Source organism: Lactuca serriola, chromosome 3 (assembly GCF_051521515.1).
Source record: "Lactuca serriola cultivar US96UC23 chromosome 3, Lser_US96UC23_V15, whole genome shotgun sequence".
Classification (NCBI taxonomy): domain Eukaryota; kingdom Viridiplantae; phylum Streptophyta; class Magnoliopsida; order Asterales; family Asteraceae; genus Lactuca; species Lactuca serriola.
In genome coordinates, this window is record NC_136410.1 from 228213383 (window position 1) to 228225967 (window position 12585).

Here is a 12585-nt window from a genome sequence, read left to right on the forward strand (position 1 = left end):
ACCTGGACTTGTGAGAAGTGGCAAAAAGGTCTAACCATTATGATTATGGCATACCTCTTCATAATTGTTTAGACACACAAGTGTGCTATCTAAGGGAAGGTGTATGTTTTTGATAAAGTCTTATCAAAACAATCTAGTATCAGAAATCTGAACTTTGGTAGAAAGTCAGCTAATTTCTGAGTACATGTCAAAGCTAGTGGGAGCATAAGTGTTATGCTAATAATCATCATGTTAGTGGGAGCATGATAATTATGATAAGTATTGCAAGTTAGAAATGTTAATTATAGAAAACAAAAGTTTCAATTGGGAAAGAGTTGTTTTGCTATAATTAAGGGAGATAAAATTATACTTCATCTCAAATGTATAAGCTTAGATCGTGAGGTTTTAATCATTTAGTCAAGGATATATATATGAATTTCATGTTGGAATGGCTCAACATAAGGAAATTCTGTATATGGGTCCATTATTTGCGTTCTAAAATTCGATTATGATTACGGCATCCCTTTTCATAATCTGAATTATGAGAACTTGGCAAATAGAAATGGAAATGTTATAGCAAAAGACTGGTTTAGTCTTTATGTGAGACATCATGAATCGTGTCCCATATGCTTCGGATATATGATCGATTACATGTGCTATATTTATCCTTTCTAAAATTTTCCAAATGCATGGGGCATTAATAAGGGAAAAGATTGATTGCTCAAGGATAGTCGGAAGTATAGTGATAATTCTAGAAGGATTATATTGACATAATCTGTAAGGAGGCAACTCTTTTTCAGATGTGATAGTCAAAATGAATCTGGAAATGTTTCAAAGTTAGTATTTTCAATCTGTGTAAGATTAAAGGTTTACCAAAGATTGATTGCTCAAGGACAGTCGGAAGTATAGTGATAATTCTAGAAGGATTATATTGACATAATCTGTAAGGAGGCAACTCTTTTTCAGATGTGATAGTCAAAATGAATCTGGAAATGTTTCAAAGTTAGTATTTTCAATCTGTGTAAGATTAAAGGGAACTTAATGCAAGAAGGATGTTTCCAAAGGAGTTGATCTCCTTTGGAATGCTCTGTAATGTTTGTTGTCAAGTCTTTATGACTTTGTGCATAATCATTACAAGAGGATCAATGCATATAAGTTTAGAATCTAACAGATTTCAGTAAATTGCATGAATTTGGAATTCTTGCATTTGCAGTAAGGATTTGGGAGTGTGAAAAGAGAATCATTGAAGTTATGTTCAATTGATCTAGTTCACAAAGTAAAGATCATAGACAAACATAGTATGCATACTTGGTGTGTGGTATGACTAGTGTTTTGAAAAAACATAGTCTCCATGCTTGGAGCATGGGACAACTATTGTTTTAAATTCAAGAATAAAGTTGATAGCTGAAACAGTATACAATGAATAATGTGTAATCATATGGTGATAAATAAAAGGTGTTTTATTTATGTTCAAAGGGTTGATACCATATTGGATTCAATTATTATTGTGTTTCATTTTGCATGTTTTGACTTCCCGAATAAACTAGGTTATTCTTTCGGAATGACTAAGTTATTCAAACCATCCACAGTCGGTCATATGTTGGAAGTAGATATGAATTAAGACTGTCATGGGTTGGCTTGTAGAGGTCTAAGGTGTTGGACAAAGGGCTACAACACTCATGAGTGCTCATAAGTTCTGAGTATTGGATTCAACCCGCGCTCATTGGAATCACTTCATGGATTTTATCACGAGTGATCATGAGACGATAATATCTTATATTCTTCAAACCTAGAGATATGAGTTGTTACTATGAGTTGGTTGTACATTGATTGCACGAAAACGCATTTGGTAACTCGGTGCTATAAAACGTGCCTTTGCGTATGATTCAACAAGTAGTAGAACAAGCCATATGAGTCGAATTTTATCCATTCCTTTTACCTTCGGGATAAAAGCGATATATGTGGGCCCCTCGATGATTTGATGATGACAAATGGAAGTGCTCGGCCGGGCCAGGACTGATTTGATTTGTTCAATTAGTCAGTCATCATAAATCGGAAATCGGGAAACAACAAATGGACAGAGAGAATGATTATAATCCATGTCTCAGTCCATATGATATCTAGAATGGAGGAATATATGATCCCTTATCTAATGGACAAGTTCGTTGACAAGATCAGAGTTCGACAGCAGCTTTAAGAGCTACGATTGCCAGTTAGGTTTGAAGTCATACGCAATAATAGTTTTAGACTTATCCAAGTGGGAGACTGTTGGATTAATGTCTAAGTCCATAACTATATTTGGTATGTACTTGACCCGACCCGGCATGATCCATTTGGGTTGCACTTCACCGACACAATTTATATGGATAATCGTTTGAGAATAGTATGATTATGATTAATATTAATATATTATAAGCTCTAATATATTAATATGGAATCATATTATTTAATTAGTATTGATCAAGAATTAATTTATAATTAATTAAGTGATCAAAAGGAACTAATTAAATATGGACTCTTATATATATGGAGTGGGCCAAGTTCATTTAGGTTGGGCTAAGCTTTCATGGATAGTCCATGGAGTGTTTAACCCATGGATCCTAAGAAATGAAAGGTCATGGGTATTAGGGTTTAACCCTAATCCTCCATACTATATAAAGATGTCTTTGGTTGGTGAAATTGGCACTAGTGTGATACACTAAGAGGGCTAGCCGATTTCACTAAGAGAGAACCAAGTATTCATATTCTCTAAAGTCTTCCAAGGTGTCTTGGTGATTTGTGATTCCACTTGAGGCGTCCACACTATTGGGGCTAAGCTCTTAAAGCTTGAAGACATCAAGCTACATCAAAAGGTATGTCTTCTAACTAGTACTTTGTAGATTAAGAACATCATAATATGCTAGTTAGGATTAAAGCCTTGGAAAGTTCTTATTTGCATGTATAATAGAGAAAACATAGATCCAAGGTTTATAGGGTTGCATGTACACCATAGGAGTGTTAGAATGCTCAAAACCCAACACCTTATACATCTTCTTCGCCCCAGAATGAATGGAGAATCTTGACATGTGAGCCTCCTCTATTTGAACATGGTGCACACCGCCCTAATATGGAACCCAGACTCTCCGATCCAGAGTCAACAATATGCATCTATCATAATCGAAGGAAGCCACCTGACCCACAATATGCTCGCTCTTCTGGTGCTCTTCCTTCATAACCTCAACCTATGCCTCACGAATCCGCTGCAACAATGGAGTAATCACAGTCATCCTCAAACATACGTCTCTAATCGGAGCTGCGACTGCCTTACAGCTGAGAGCATTGTCCACCACATTGGCTTTCCCTAGGTGTTAAAGGAGCTCACAATCATAATTCTTCACCACATATAACCAAAGAAGATGCTTCATGTTTAGATTCAGCTGATCAATCAAATACTTCAAGCTCTTGTGATCCATGTAAATAGTACAACGAACCCCATAGAGGTATTGCCGCCAAATTTTGAGTGCGAAAACAACAAACCCCAACTCCAAATCATGCGCCGGATAATTCACCTCTTGTGGCTTCAGATGCCTCGAAGTGTAAGCTATTACATGACCCTGCTGCATCAATACTGCCCCCATATTGGAGATCGAAGCATCACAATAAACCAAGAAATCATCAACACCCTCAGGAAGGGTCAGAATCGGCGCCTCACACAACCGCTGCCGAAGAGTCTCAAAGGATGCCTGCTGCTTAGGCCCTCATCAAAATGTCACTGACTTCTTGGTCAGTTGGGTCAAGGGAACAACGATCTTGGAGAAATCCTAAAAGAATCTCCGATAATAACAAGCCAGACCAAGAAACCTCTGAATCTCAGATGTAGACCTTGGAACGTCCCACTGCATCACGACCTTGACCTTGGCCGAATCAAATAGAATACCCTTCTGGTTGAGATGGTGCCCTTGAAATTGCACATCGCGCGACCAGAACTCGCACTTGGAGAACTTTGTGAAAAGTCTCCCCCTCTTTAATGACTCTAGCACCTCCCTCAAGTGCTCTTTATAATGTTCCTGCGTCTTGGAATAAACCAATATATCATTAATAAATACAATCACAGACCGATCCAATATCGATCTGCACACACCATTCATGAGATCCATGAACGCAGCTAGAGCATTGGTGAGCCCAAAAGGCATCACCACGAACTTATAATGACCATATCGAGTCCAGAAATCTGTCTTATGCACATCCTCATCCCTGACTCGCATCAGATAATAACCTGATCACATATTAATCTTGGGAGACCAAGATGCACCTTGAAGCTGGTCGAAAAGATCATCAATCCTCAGGAGCAGATAACGGTTCTTCACCGTTACCATATACAACTCCCAGTAATCGATACACATATGATGAGACCTGTCCTTCTTCTTCACAAACATAATTGGGGCTCCCCATGGCGAATTGCTCAGCCGAATAAATTATTTGTATAACAGTTCCTACAGTTGTGTAGACAACTCCTGCATCTCGGGAGGAGCCAACCGATACGGTGCTTTGGCTATCGAAGTCGTACCTTGAACCAAATCATTCCTGAACTCCACCTATCTCTCTAGAGGTACCCCAAGAAAATCCACCGGAAACACATCAGGATACTCCCACACAATCGGCACATCATCCATGATCGCCTTACCCTTATCCCGAGTATCCATGACATAGGCGACAAAAACCGAGACACCCTGATGAAGCTAGTGTTTGGCCCTCGCTGTATAACACATAACCGACCCACATTGTGGTCTCTCACCCTGAATTACCAATTCTGCCCCACTTGGGGTTCAAAACCGATCTAAATGCTACTCACAGTCGATAACCACCCCATTACGGATCAGCCAAATAATGCCCACGATGACCTTGATCCCGCGCAAAGCAATAGGGACGAGATCAACCGGATACTGCTGACTGAATAACTGGAGAGTATGTGACAACCTGAAATTTCCAATCGTATGAACCTCATCTATTCAATAGAAGCTAGTTCAGTTTCTGTGATTTTCAAGCTTTTCCGAACAAGTTTGTGTACATTAGGGTTATGTTTTAGATGACATCATGAGAGTGGATACTCCTGGTTTTGTGAAACTTGGGCATTTCAAGTTTCATACTGTTACAGTCCAACATCAGGAATGAAAATATTTTCTGCCAAAATATTCCAGGACTATAAATAGTTTTCTGAATTAAATTAATTCATTATTCACAACTCCAAATAGAGAAAAGCCATATTCTCTCTGACAGATCTTCGGGTTTTCATCCCAGATTGTGAGTCTACTTTTCTATATGTGTTTCAATACTTGTTTAATGCATATTAGCAACAATAACATGTTTAGATTACAAGATCCGGGAGTTTACCGCCCAAGATCGTTCTTGGGGAGTAAACTCCAAAATGGAACATTATGGCTTCCTAGTCCCAATTCCTTGTTAGAAGACTTGTTTAGGAGATAGGCTATGACATTTATGGATCAAAAAGCAACCAAGAAACATAAGTTCTAGGAGTTTACGGCCAAGGAACTCCCTTGGGCCGTAAACCCCTTTTCAAGGGCTTAAATGCCCTAAAACTTTCCCCAAATGCTTAAGGACTTTAACTACTAGTACTTGTGCTTGTTTAGAACACCAAAAGCTCATCAAAATCACAAGTTAGTAGGAGTTTACGGCCAAGAACCCTTCTTGGGCCGTAAACCCCTTTTTGTGGGACAAAAATCATTCCAAGCTACCCTTGAGCCTTTAGACAATTTACCTTGCACCTTTGGGACTAGAATGGAGAGTAGAACACATAGAAATCACTCCTTGAAAGGAGTTTACGGCCAAGGAACATGACTTGGGCCGTAAACTCCAAGTGAAGGCACCAAATTGTGCCTCTTGTCCCCATTAGCCTTAGATAAAATCATGGATGCCATTCTTGATGTTTAAGAGCCTCAAATCAATTAAATTCCTAGAGTTTACGGCCGTAAACTCTAAGGTGAAGGACCTTAGGCCGTAAACTCCCATATGGAGTGTTCTAAAGCCTTAAAACTACTTCATGCATTATTCCAATAAAGATAGGAGTGTTCTAGATGCAAGATAACACCACAAAACACCCAAAAACACCATTTGAGGAGTTCACGGCCATAAACCTATGAGTTTACGGCCGTAAACTCCAAGGTGTGGGATTTGTTGGATGGTGAACTCCTATACAAGGCTATTTGATGTTTCAAACCCTTTTGCCTTGTCCCGTAGCAACTTAGATGCAACCATTTGGACCCTAAACACTCACAAAAGTGTTTAAATGTTTTCTAAGTGTCTTAACTTATTTATTTAAGTTATTATTTGTCTAATTAGTTATATATATGCTTATTATATGATAACTAGGCTCGTGCGTGTAAACCAGTCTCCGTTTGTCACCTAGCACGGTAGCCGAGACTGCAATTCAGACAACTCACCACAAGTGAGTTCATACCCCTTGAATCAACCTTTGAAATGAGTTTAAGTGTTTTAAATACTTTATGGGGGGAATACAAGTCAAATACTTATAAGTTATTGCTTCAATCACATGTGATTGCATTTAATCACATGTGATTAATAACTAGGAAAACAACGATTTTTACCACTGTTCAAACTGTTTATCAAAATGCCTTACTCTGAAATGTTTTACAAACTGTTTTACTATTCAAACTTACTTATAGACTGTGATTTAAACAAATGCTTCTTATACTTAAACTGTTTTATTAACTTATGCCTTCAAATTGTTTTATAGATCGACATCAAGTCGATCTCCTCTTGATATCATATTTATGCTTCAAATGTTTTATAAAAACTTACTTATGTTTTATATATTCAATTGCATGCCCATATATGTATAGATGTATAAATAATGTTTAAAGGACTTAGGAAGGCCATCCGCCCTATTTCCTTTTCGCGCCTTGAGATGTGGTCTGGTGGGATTTCGGGTGACCATCCGAAGGTCGTTTCAATATTACTTATATATCATATATACATATATAGATATAAAAGTACTTCCATATTCATACTCATCAGTACATAATTAGCTGGTTACCATCGGGGTAACGCAGGACAATACATATACAGATATACTAGAAACAATACATATACAGATATACTAGAAACAATACATATACAGATTTACTAGAAACAATACATATACAGAGATACGAGAAACAATACATATACAGATATACGAGAAACAATACATATACATAAATATGTAATAATTGTGATCCACTGTATCGGGCATGCCTTAAATGTCATGGCCCGAGTTGTAGCCAGAATTCTCTTGGAGGGAGAGCGTGAGTTTGCGTATAGATCTATACTGGATTGACTATCCTACACCTTGCTGCTAGCTACAGCCGGACCTGCAGGTCTGCGGGTGCCAAACGTCAGTTCTTTTATTACGACCATTCATTATGTCGTTGTTACCAGTCGATAGCATGGTGCAATTTATCACATTATGCTTTAATATAAATCCGGTTTAAGGTAGTAGTATTTGGTACAACAGTAGTCTTATTATACAAAGCTACGGTACTACAATGATTTACCCATTACATATTTTAGTGATAATCTCACTTAAGCATTAGTGTACAAACTATATTTTTAACAAATGATAGTTATATTTGGGTAATCACACACTTTACAACAGACAAGTTTACAAAACAGTTTAGCCTTGGTAGAAGGTTACTTTTATAGAAAATATAGGATTTTCTGAGAGATTCAAACTTTTACAAACACTTTCAAACATTTGTTTACATTTTTACAAACTTATACTTTGAGACAGATTCAAACGTTTTTACAAGAAACATTGACACTAAAATACTTATGAACTCACCAGCTTTATGCTGATAAACTCTTTCAAAATAACTTGTATTCTCAGGTCATCAGTAGACAGGTACCGAGGCCAGCTTTTGAGAAGATGGAGTGCGTTCAAGACTCATCTCATATTATTTTGTGTTTCATTATTTTTGGTGTCTATAGCTGTACAGAACACACTTGTATTAAAATTATATATTTAATGCAATGGATGATGTTGTTTGCTTATTTACATTTACTGTGTTGTGATACTATACATGACGTCCTCCGCCCCAGAACGTTTCCGCCGTTCTTGGTTTTGGGGTGTGACAGATTGGTATCAGAGCATTGTTTATAGTGAATCGAGTATATCAACCCATAAAAGATATACTAATCTATAAACCCAAAAGGGACTAAAACACTCTGACCAAGAGTCTATACTTTAAATAATAAAATATTTAATTAAGTATACTAGTCTACATTATACTAAAATCAGTGTCACAATGACAAGAACAAAAGTATTACGATTGTTGAATATCACAAGTGAGCTCGGGGATGTATGGTCAGTCCTGGGAATGGCATAGCCTGATCAACTATGCTGGTCCTAGGAGTGATTAGCATATGCCCTAGAATGGTTGCGATATGTTAACAAGTCTAAAAACTTACCAACAATACCACAAGAAGATCAGTAGAACTTAACCTTAAAATACTATAGGAGTATTTTGTGCTATTAGTTACACGTATACTATATTCTTATACCTCTCTTCTCGCGTAGATCTAAATGGATGGATTTCATCATGGTGACCCGTACTTCCCCAATGAAGGCAATGCCGGGTGGATCGATGAAGAGCCTGAAGATGAGCATCCAATCCCTTTGGATGATCACCTCGCAGAAGGCTTTTCAGATGGATCAGACTCCGAGCCTGAAGTCAACAACCTACCGCTTGTAGGTCAAGCCCCGAACAACAACCCTCGACCAGCGTTTCCAGGTCCTACTCCCATGTGGGCAAACAATCTGAATCGCTGGAGTGATGAGCAGGGTCAGCCCTTACCATATTTTGGGGACCGAACCTTTTACAATGTTAGCGATGGTGGCTCTGCTGACAGAGCTCTGCCGGTAATCATCCGCAGGATAGCTCGTAATGTCGAGCAAGGTCGAGCAGCCATCGACCGGGTCATGGAAGTTGATGCCAACTCAGGTGTCAACACCGTCCGCATTCGCCGTCTTGAAGAAGACATGGAACGGACCCGGAGAACCAACGAAACTCTGCAGCAACAGCTGGCTGCCTCCCGTGCTGAAGTCTTAGAACTTCGAGCTCGTCAGAGAGCTCAGGACCGACACCTTCAAGAGGTGTTTCGCCAAATGTCCGACCTCAGGGATCGCCCGAGGAATTCCCATCGCCATTAGATGATGTCTAGTGCATCTCTGTCTTTTGATTTAGGGATAGCCTTGAACTTATGTGCTCTAAGTGGCACTTGTCTGTAAAATATTCCTAACTTTCGGTACTCTAATTAGGAATCTAGGACTGTCAGTATTGTCCTTATGATATGATGTAAGACCTACTGTTAGGTCGATTTTCCTTGAACTTATTACATCAGTAATACCCGTACTATTGAAATCTACCTAATCTGTGGGAAAAATTTGTACACTTGTGTATTCCTACTAATATTTCTTATTGTGATTTCAAACACTCATTCAACGGTTGGGCTATGGTTATTTAGTCCATGGGTCACTCTCACTTTGCTTACAAATTGCTTCTTATCATCCTTCTTGTTTTTATAAACTTATAGCTGAAGGATGCCTCCTCGCAAGTCTCCCAGAAATAGGAATAATCCTGTACCTCCACCGCCTCCACCACCTGCAGTCATCGATACTGCAGCCCTGAATGCTGCCGTAGCTGCAGCAGTGGCAACTGCCATGGCTCAGTATCACTCGTCTGATGCTAGCAAAGGTGGAACCCCTGTGGAATCTATCCCAGTTGAAATCCCTGTGCGCTCGAGGGAGTGATCTTACAAGGATTTCACAAACTGCAAGCCGAAGCCTTTCTATGGCACCGGCGGAGTCATTGCTCTCTCGCAATGGTTCGAGAAGACGGAATCAGTCTTCGAAATCTGTTCGTGCCCTGCAGCATTCAAAGTGAAATATGCCGCATGCACCTTCGAGGATAAAGCCCTAACGTGGTGGAACGGCCACGTCAAAGCCCTAACTCTCGTCGTGGCTAACGACATGGGCTGGGCAACAATGAAGGACCTCATGACTGAGGAGTACTGCCCTAGGGGCGAAGTTCAGAAGTTAGCACATGAACTCTGGAATCTGACTATGAAGGGCACCAACGTGATCGCTTACACTGCCCGCTTTAGTGAACTGGTGGCCCTATGCCCCAACATGGTTCCCACTGAGGGGAAAAAGATTGAGCGGTATGTATGGGGGCTAGTGCCTCCGTACCAGGGGAACGTCTTAGCATCCAACCCTGCTACTTTCGACAGTGCTAAGCGATTGGCACAAAGACTTATTGACCATGGAGTCAAGACCCCTGCAACTACAACCACTCTAGCCATCCCAGAACCCTCTAAACCCGCTGGCAACAAGCGGAAGCTTTGGGATGAGAAGAAGAAGCAACGAGCTTCAAAGAAACAGCAAATCGTAGCAGTACATGCTGCGGTAGCCCCTACTGCTGTTACTGCTCCGGGGAAGCAGTATTCTAGAAGTTTGCCGAAGTGCAATAAATGCAACTTCCACCACAACGGCGCCTGCCGTGAATTGCAGTGTACTAACTGCCACAGGAAAGGACACATCGTCCGATTCTGTAGGTTCCCGGCGCAACCGATCTCCCAAGTTCCTGGCTCTGGCGCGAGCCCAACTTGCTATGGATGTGGCAAAGCAGGCCACTTTAAAAGGGACTGCCCTAAGGCGAGGAATACTGGAGGAGCAGGGAGGGTACTAGCAATGGGCCACGGGGAAGCAGTTGCTGACCCGACAGTGGTGACTGGTACGTTCCTCCTTGATAACTCCTATGCATGCATTCTGTTCGATAGTGGAGCGGAGCGAAGCTTCGTAAACCACAAATTTGCTCGCATGCTTAAGCAAAAACCACACGCACTTAATGAACAATTCACAGTAGAAATGGCCAATGGGAAAACTGAAAGTACTAATAGCATATACTTAGGTTGCCTTCTAACCTTAGATAACCATTCATTCCCAATTGACCTTAAGCCGGTCTCAATAAAAAGTTTCGACGTTATTATCGGCATGGATTGGTTAAGTGTTCATCGTGCCGACATCATGTGTTACGAGAAAGCAGTCCGACTAAACCTCCCGTCTAACGAAACTCTTATAGTCTACGGCGACAAACCTGGTGCGAGTCTTCGCATTATTTCAAGTATTCAGGCTCAGAAATATCTGCGCAAAGAATACCACGCATTTCTTGCCCACGTCGTCGACACGAACCTAGAAACGAAAGAACTGAAGAACCTCCCAGTAGTGAGCGACTTTCCCGATATTTTCCCAGAAGAACTACCCAGGTTACCTCCGCAACGACAAGTCGAGTTCAGAATAGACTTAGTCCCAGGAGCTACCCCAGTAGCCAAGTCGCCCTACCGTTTAGCACCAATTGAGATGCAAGAACTCTCTGGTCAACATAACGAACTGCTCAGCAAGGGCTTTATAAGACCAAGTTTCTCACCTTGGGGAGCACCGGTCTTGTTCGTTAAGAAGAAAGACGGATCATTCCGTATGTGTATTGACTACAGAGAACTCAAAAAATTGACGATCAAAAATCGTTACCCTCTGCCACGCATAGATGATCTATTCGACCAACTGCAAGGGGCGAACTATTTTTCCAAGATTGATCTGAGATCCGGATATCACCAGTTACGAGTGCTCGAGGAGGATGTGCCGAAGACAGCCTTCCGAACTCGTTACGGACACTACGAGTTCGTGGTGATGCCATTCGGATTGACCAATGCGCCCGCAGTCTTCATGGATCTGATGAATAGAGTATGCTGACCTTACTTAGATCAGTTCATCATCGTTTTCATTGACGACATCCTGATCTACTCCCGAAGTAAGAAAGAGCATGGTGATCATCTGCGACAAATTCTAGAGACACTACGGAAAGAGAAACTTTATGCGAAGTTCTCGAAATGTGAATTTTGGATCCGCAGAGTCGAATTCTTAGGACACGTGGTGAGCGAAGAAGGAATCCACGTGGACCCATCCAAAATAAAAGCCATTGAGAACTGGTCAGCACCAAAGACACCTACAGAAATTCGCAAATTTCTAGGTCTCGCTGGCTACTACCGCAGGTTCATTCAGAACTTCTCCCGAATAGCGAAGCCTCTTACGACCCTAACCCAGAAAGGCGTGGCCTTTGACTGGGAAGAGAAGCAAGAAAGAGCGTTCCAAACACTCAAACGAGCCTTGTGCACCGCACCAATACTATCCCTTCCTGAAGGAATAGAAGACTCCGTAGTCTATTGCGATGCATCCAATCAAGGACTCGGATGTGTTCTGATGCAGCGAGGTAAGGTCATCGCCTACGCCTCGATACAGTTGAAGACACATGAGGTTAACTACACGACCCACGATCTTGAACTAGGAGCAGTAGTGTTTGCTCTGAAGATCTGGAGACATTACCTGTATGGAACGAAGAGCACTATCTTTACCGACCACAAGAGTTTACAACACATTTTCGATCAGAAGGAGCTCAACATGAGACAACGACGGTGGGTCGAGCTACTCAGTGATTACGAATGCGATATTCGTTATCATCCGGGTAAAGCCAACGTAGTAGCAGACGCCCTAAGTCG